We start from the raw sequence: 6,386 nt of genomic DNA, 5'->3' as shown, positions 1-6,386 counted from the left end.
GAGACTCCTAAGAGCACAATGTTGTTGCTAAGTGCCATTGAGTTGGGTCTGACTCATAGCTGGTTGTTGTTGTTAAATGCCGTTGAGTCGGTTCCGACCCATAGTGACCCTAGAGAGGGTTTCCAAGGAGTGACTGGTGTCCTTGAACCACCAACCTTGCAGTTTAAACTGACTTTGCAGTCTAGCGCATTAACCCACATCACCACACGAATCTAAATAGCATGGCTTAATACCTTTCACAACAAACTGATGCAGCACTGGAGGCACTCACTCATCTGTGCCACAAAATTTGGAGGATAGCTAGCCAGAATGCTCCTTAGAAGCCAGACTTGTCTCTCATATGTCAGACGTTCTGAGGAGGGACCAGTCCGTGGAGAAGAACATCATGCTTGGTAAAGTGGAGGTCAATGAGATGGAATGGTACAATGGCAGCAGCAATGGGCTTAAACGTAACAACTGTGAGGATGGCACGGAACCAGGCAGTGTTTCATTCTCACCCATTTTGCTCTTTATGTCTCTTAGCCAGACTAGTTTCACAAATCCCTAGTTGTCATGTGCCACCAATGCCTTCCTCCTTTCTAACCATTCTTAAAGCAACAGAGTCCTCATGTTTTCACTGAAGGCTCCTCATGCTCAGACAGATTGTATGGACACTGGGTACAAATCAGTGGTCTGTACACGTTCCTCCAGTCTACTCACTTCCCAGCTCCTTCCTAACAGGACACTTACAGAGCCTCTTCCATCAAGCAGGCCCTGTTCTGGGGGCACTAAGATAATAGCCCCCATTCCTGAGACACTCTCACCAACCCCCTCAGAGATCTGAAGCTCCTTTAATCACGATCAGTTGAGAGCAAAAGGACTCTTAATGTGTGATGCTTCCTCCTCTTGGAAAGCCCCAGGCTTTACCTCCATAAACATAAAGCTTGAAGGTCTCCCCAACTAGAATGTCTCATCCACTCACCTCTGCTGAGTGACCTTTCCTGCTTTCCCCATAACTCTATTTTAAAGTCTTGACATGAGTCTAGAATCCATGATGAATTTTGAAGTTGTCTTTTCTCCCAGCAGTTCGTCTAACCTTATGTCAACCTAATCATAGACCCTAGAAGAGACCTTCTTTCTCCCTGAGGTCTGGCATGTACAGACTTGTAATTCCCAGAGGGTCTTTTCCTCTACAGTCAAAGCAGGTGTAAGGTGAACAATGCAATAGCTTGTATCTGAAAGGTCTTCGTGTATAGCATTGTCGATAAATCTTTACAGTGAACCCCCAGGAACAAGCATGATGGAGAAAGCAATTTTAATACCAGGTTCCCATTGTCCTATGACCTCCTTGTAACAAACTAATGAGCATGTATCCTTGACCAATCATGTAGCCCCTCACTGTTATCCACCTATACCTGTCCAGTCCCTCTTTTAGACATCCCACATTTGACCCTCCTGATGGTCTTCCAGCCAATTATGATTCTGTAACTTTTAACTCCTGCTCCAATTGGTCACAAATGTTTTCTTTCTCACTGTCTGGCAAAGCAGCCATTTTCACTCTGAGTCTGATAACTTCCCAGTCCAAATCTCGGGACTTGCAGTGAATCCCTTCATTTGACTTTCACCGAGTTTGTGTTTTCACTCTAGGAAAATTCCATCCCAGTAGCTGTCCTCACACACCACTTCTACTGCTGTCTGTTGCTCTAGGAGGGACTGTGTCTTTTATCTCCAGAATGTAGACCATCTTTTGGTAGGCATTCAATAACTGTCTACTTACTGAAAACACTTCCAATTAAAGCCTTGAATTATAGAAAAGTTTTCTGGTACACAAATGGCATGAGTTTTGCACCTCCCTAAGGGGCCTGGGAAATCCCTAAGAAGCAAAAGCCATCAACTCCAACGCCCATGGCATACAGATTGTTGTTGTTAAGTGCCATCAAGTCAGTTCTGACTCATAATGACTCTTTATGGGGTTTCCAAGGAGCAGCTGGTGGGTTTGAACTGCCAACCTTGTGGTTCACAGGCCAGTGCTGATCCTACATTGCCACACCAGGAGTCCAATTTTTTTGTTATTGTTAAATGTCACTGAGTTGGTTCCAACCCATAGCGACCAACAGTACCTCAGGAATGCTTACAAAATAAATGATCTAGTCAAATGCAGTGAAAGACTCTCGAACATGTGTAAATTCCGGATGAAAGTCTCCTTTATTTGAATACTGGTGCTGGTGGCTGTGTGCCATGGTGTCAGTTCCAACTCCTAGTGACCCTGCACAGGGTTTCCGAGGCTGTAAATCTTTACGGGAGCAGAACGCTTCGTCTTTCTCCTGCGGAATAGCTGGTAGTTTCGAACTGCTGACCTTGCAGTTCGCAGCCTGATTTGTAACCACTACGCTACCAGAGCTAACAATGCCAATGAGTTGATTCTGACTTATAGCAACCCTGTATCAAAAAACAAATCCACTGCCATCAAGTCAATTATCTAATTTATAATAGCCCTGAGCTCTGGTAGCGTAGTGGTTACGAATCGGGCTGCGAACCTTAAGGTCAGCAGTTCGAAACTACCAGCTGCTCCGCGGGAGAAAGATGAGGCTTTCTACTCCCGTAAGGATTTACACCCTCGGAAACCCTGTACAGGGTCGCTATGGGTCGGAACCGACTCGAAGGCACTTAACACCAACAACAAGAGAGTTTCTGAGACAAAGCTTTATGAGAGCAGACATCACCATCTTTCTCCTATGGAGAGGATCCTGGGTTCCAACTGCCAGCCTTGAGGTATGCAGACCAACGCCAGTGGCACCAGGACCCCTTGGCAACTGCACCATACGGTGTCTAAGGTTTCAATCTTTTACAGAAGCTGATAGCCACACCTATCTCCTGCAAAGTGACTGGTGGCATTTCGTTGCTTTTGGGTTCTTCAGCCCCCAGGAGTCCCATTGGGAAAGACAGCTTTGGATCCCACATCTGTGGATTTTAGAGTTTAAATTCTAAAGCACTTGGTTTGTGGCTGGCTGTGGTTTACAGTGGGAGCCCTAAGTCCATTTTAACTTTTGACAGTTTCCATTTGAGTTCACCCTGACCATTAACCAGCAATGCCCTCAGGCAGAATGTGTTTGAAAATACAATTCCCAGGGTCAACCCAGAGAGAGGGGGTTTGCCCTAAGGGCCCTTTTCTGGGCCTGTCCTTAACCATTTACAGATGCACATCATCTGGGAGTTGGGGTACCAGGGAATGCAGTGGAATAGCCCAACCATTAACTAGTCGGTGGTTGAAGGGCCTCAGGATCAACCCTGTAAAATTTTGTAATCTGCAATTGTGAACATATTCCAAACATGGTTCTTTTCCTCTTCTGTAGCTACACCACCTGCTATAGTGATCACCTGAACTGCTGCCAATTATGATATATGATTGCCTTTGTTTTCTAGTGCCATCTGCTCTGATGCCATAGGATCAGCACTAGACTGCAAAGCCCACCAGCTGAATCTTGGAAACCCTGTTCAGGGTCACTGTGACTCGAAACCGACTTGACAGCACGTAACAACAACATAATTAGCCACACGGCCATGAATCCTTTGGACACCATTACAGCCTCATGGCAATGGTTTGCCTTGTCCAGATGTTTGTCTGAGTCTTGTCTTTTGTTTTGTTGAAGGTTTAAGAAAAGGATCTCTGTGATATATGTGTGGTGCTGTAGGATCAGCACTGAACTGCTAACCACAGGTCGGTGATTCAAACTCATCAGCTGTTCCTTGGAAACCTTATACAAGGTCTCTATGAGTAGGAACTAACTCAATAAACTTAACAACAACAATAAAGTGCATTTGAATTTTGGATCTTCTTCCCAATAGAACACTTTGGCTTAGTCAGTGGAATCTGTTTTTCCCAACAGGGCCCCCAGGGGGCAAGGATTAGAACAGATGACAAAGGGGTGTGTTTTTAGCAGATCACATTCTAGGAGCCTCAGGGAACTCTGGGTAAAGGCTTTTGGCTCGTGGGCCCCACTTTTCGGTGTGGCTTTTGAAGATCTTTATTATATCTTGCTGTGTGTGGTGGTTTTTTGCTTTTTTGCATCTAGGAACTGTTGGAGCTTTCTCTCTGTTTGCTAGCAAGAGCTATCCCCAGGTGTAGGTAGAAATGTCTTTGATGGTCCTTAAAGGATCTAGGGGAAAATAGTAGATAAATTCATAGGAACCTAAAATTCGATTCTTAAGATTTAGCTCTTGCTTATGTCTGAGAAGGACATCATGCTTGGTAAGATGGAAGGTCAGCAAAAAAGAGGAAGACCCCCCCATTGAGATGAATCAACACAGTGGCAGCAACAGTGGTCTCAAACAGAACAATTGTGAGGATGGTGTAGGACCAGGCAGTGTTTCATTCTGTTGTGCATGGGGTCCCGATGAGTCGGAACCAACTTGACAGTACCTAATACTAACAACAACACAAGCCTGAAGATTGTGTTTTAGCACCTATAGGAGTGTTTGACTGCATCCACAGATTTCTAAATTTTGAGAGAAACTGCACACACACACACACACACACACACACAAATGAAACTGCATGTGCTGAACTCTGGCCTATTAGCTTTCTTTAACATTATTTTACCCCTCTCTGCCTCTTTCTTTACAAGACTTGTTTCAAGCCCCTGCAACGCCATTCCCCCATTAGTGGTAGTGGTGTGGGATTCTGGTTCAATCTCTTGCAGGATGTTGTTGTCTGCTAGAGAGAACAGCATGAGATTCCTTCTGCAAAAAGTAATGTGACAGGAGTTTTCGAGTTTGTGTCATCTTGGGCTACAGAAGCCACATAACCGGATGTAGGAAACCCAGTAAAAGCCGGTAGAGCAATCACCAGTTGTAAAGGATGGTGAAACACTCCTGTTTCAGGATAAGCCCATTGAGAAGAAGGGCAAGGAACTCAGGCTGCCTGCTGCTGTTGAGACAAATGCTTCACCAACTTTAGGCATGCCTGGTCTAAGTGACACACTGCCCGGATCCTGCAGCATTTCCACAGTAGGATTTTACTGAGTCCAAGAGTCCTAAACTCTGAATAAACTTGAACCTGCTCTGAAATTTGGAAACGCCATATCTGGGAACAATACAGAGCTCTCTTCTAGGCTTCCTGTCCAATATGCAGACAAACACTGGTTCTGCTACTTGCTTGTACCTATCTGCTTAGCATAGTCTCATTTTGAAATTCTCTTCTCAGTAGTTTAGAATCTCAGATGGGCTCTTGGTTAGGAATTCTGTTTGACCCTAGGACAATAAAGTTTCAACCCAATTCTTATCATCCTTCACAAGTGCGCCTGAGTTTTTTCCTCCCATTATCAGGATGCTGGTTTGGAGTTTATGCCTTAAACTGAATATCATTGTTGTTAAGTTCTGACCCATGCGACTCCGAGGAGCAGCTGGTGAGCTTGAACTGCCGACCTTGCAGTTCAAACCGACTTTGCAGTCCAGTGCATTAACCCACAGCGCCACACCAGGACTCCTAGTACACTGAACATACAGGAACTAATTTAGAATTGCACTCATCCAGAGAAAATGAGCTTCCATTTATGTCTTTTCTTTTGTCTGAAAAACTGGGTTTAATGATGTGTTGTATCTTTAAGGAGAAGTTTGTTTCTGTTTGCAAATACTGGTCTGCTCTCTGTAGACATTTGTCTGAGTTTCTGGTTCTGTGGGTGCATTTAGGTAAAGAGGTACTATAGGGAGTTTCCATCTTTTGACCCAAATTCTGAGAAACCAAATGCACCACTTCACTGTTGACAGGTGCTGCTGTCTGACTGCTTGTGGTGAGCATCTTGGGTGAAATCACCAAAATCTTGCAAAAATTTCAGATGGGGGAGTGGCAACAATTCCTGGCCAGTTTTGTGAAATTCACAAGGGGATGCAGCAGTTCCCAACTGTTTTGCATAAACTTTGAAACACCTGTTGGTGCTTGGTAAGATGGGGAATGCCACTTCTGGTTGTACCTCTACTCATGGTTAGACGTTGGTATGTGATCACCAAGTTCTTTAGAAAATCAGTGGCCACTTTTGAGCTAAGTATTCTTGAGACAAGGCGAAAAGGGGGAACAAAAATCAGAATGGGAGAACAAACAAGATGGCGGATCGGGTGGATGTGTAGCAAAGAGCTCCGCCAACAACACAGAATACCTGACCAAGCAGACTCAGGGGATGGTTCCAGAACTCTGAACCACATATAAAGGAATACTTAGAAGGATGGAAAGCTCACAGCTGGGGGAATTTGTGGCAGAAGGAAGAAATCTATTGCTTTCGAGTCTGGGACACTCAGCTGCTCCAGGAGCCGCCATCTTGGGTGAGACCACATGGGGGAAAGATCGGAGCGGCCACAGACGCCTGGCAGAACCGCTGAGATAAAGGTGTGGACATTCTTCTCTTTTGGTAGCT

This window comes from Chrysochloris asiatica, unplaced genomic scaffold (assembly GCF_000296735.1).
Source record: "Chrysochloris asiatica unplaced genomic scaffold, ChrAsi1.0 scaffold00005, whole genome shotgun sequence".
NCBI classification, from domain to species: domain Eukaryota; kingdom Metazoa; phylum Chordata; class Mammalia; order Afrosoricida; family Chrysochloridae; genus Chrysochloris; species Chrysochloris asiatica.
This window is presented reverse-complemented; position numbering follows the sequence as displayed.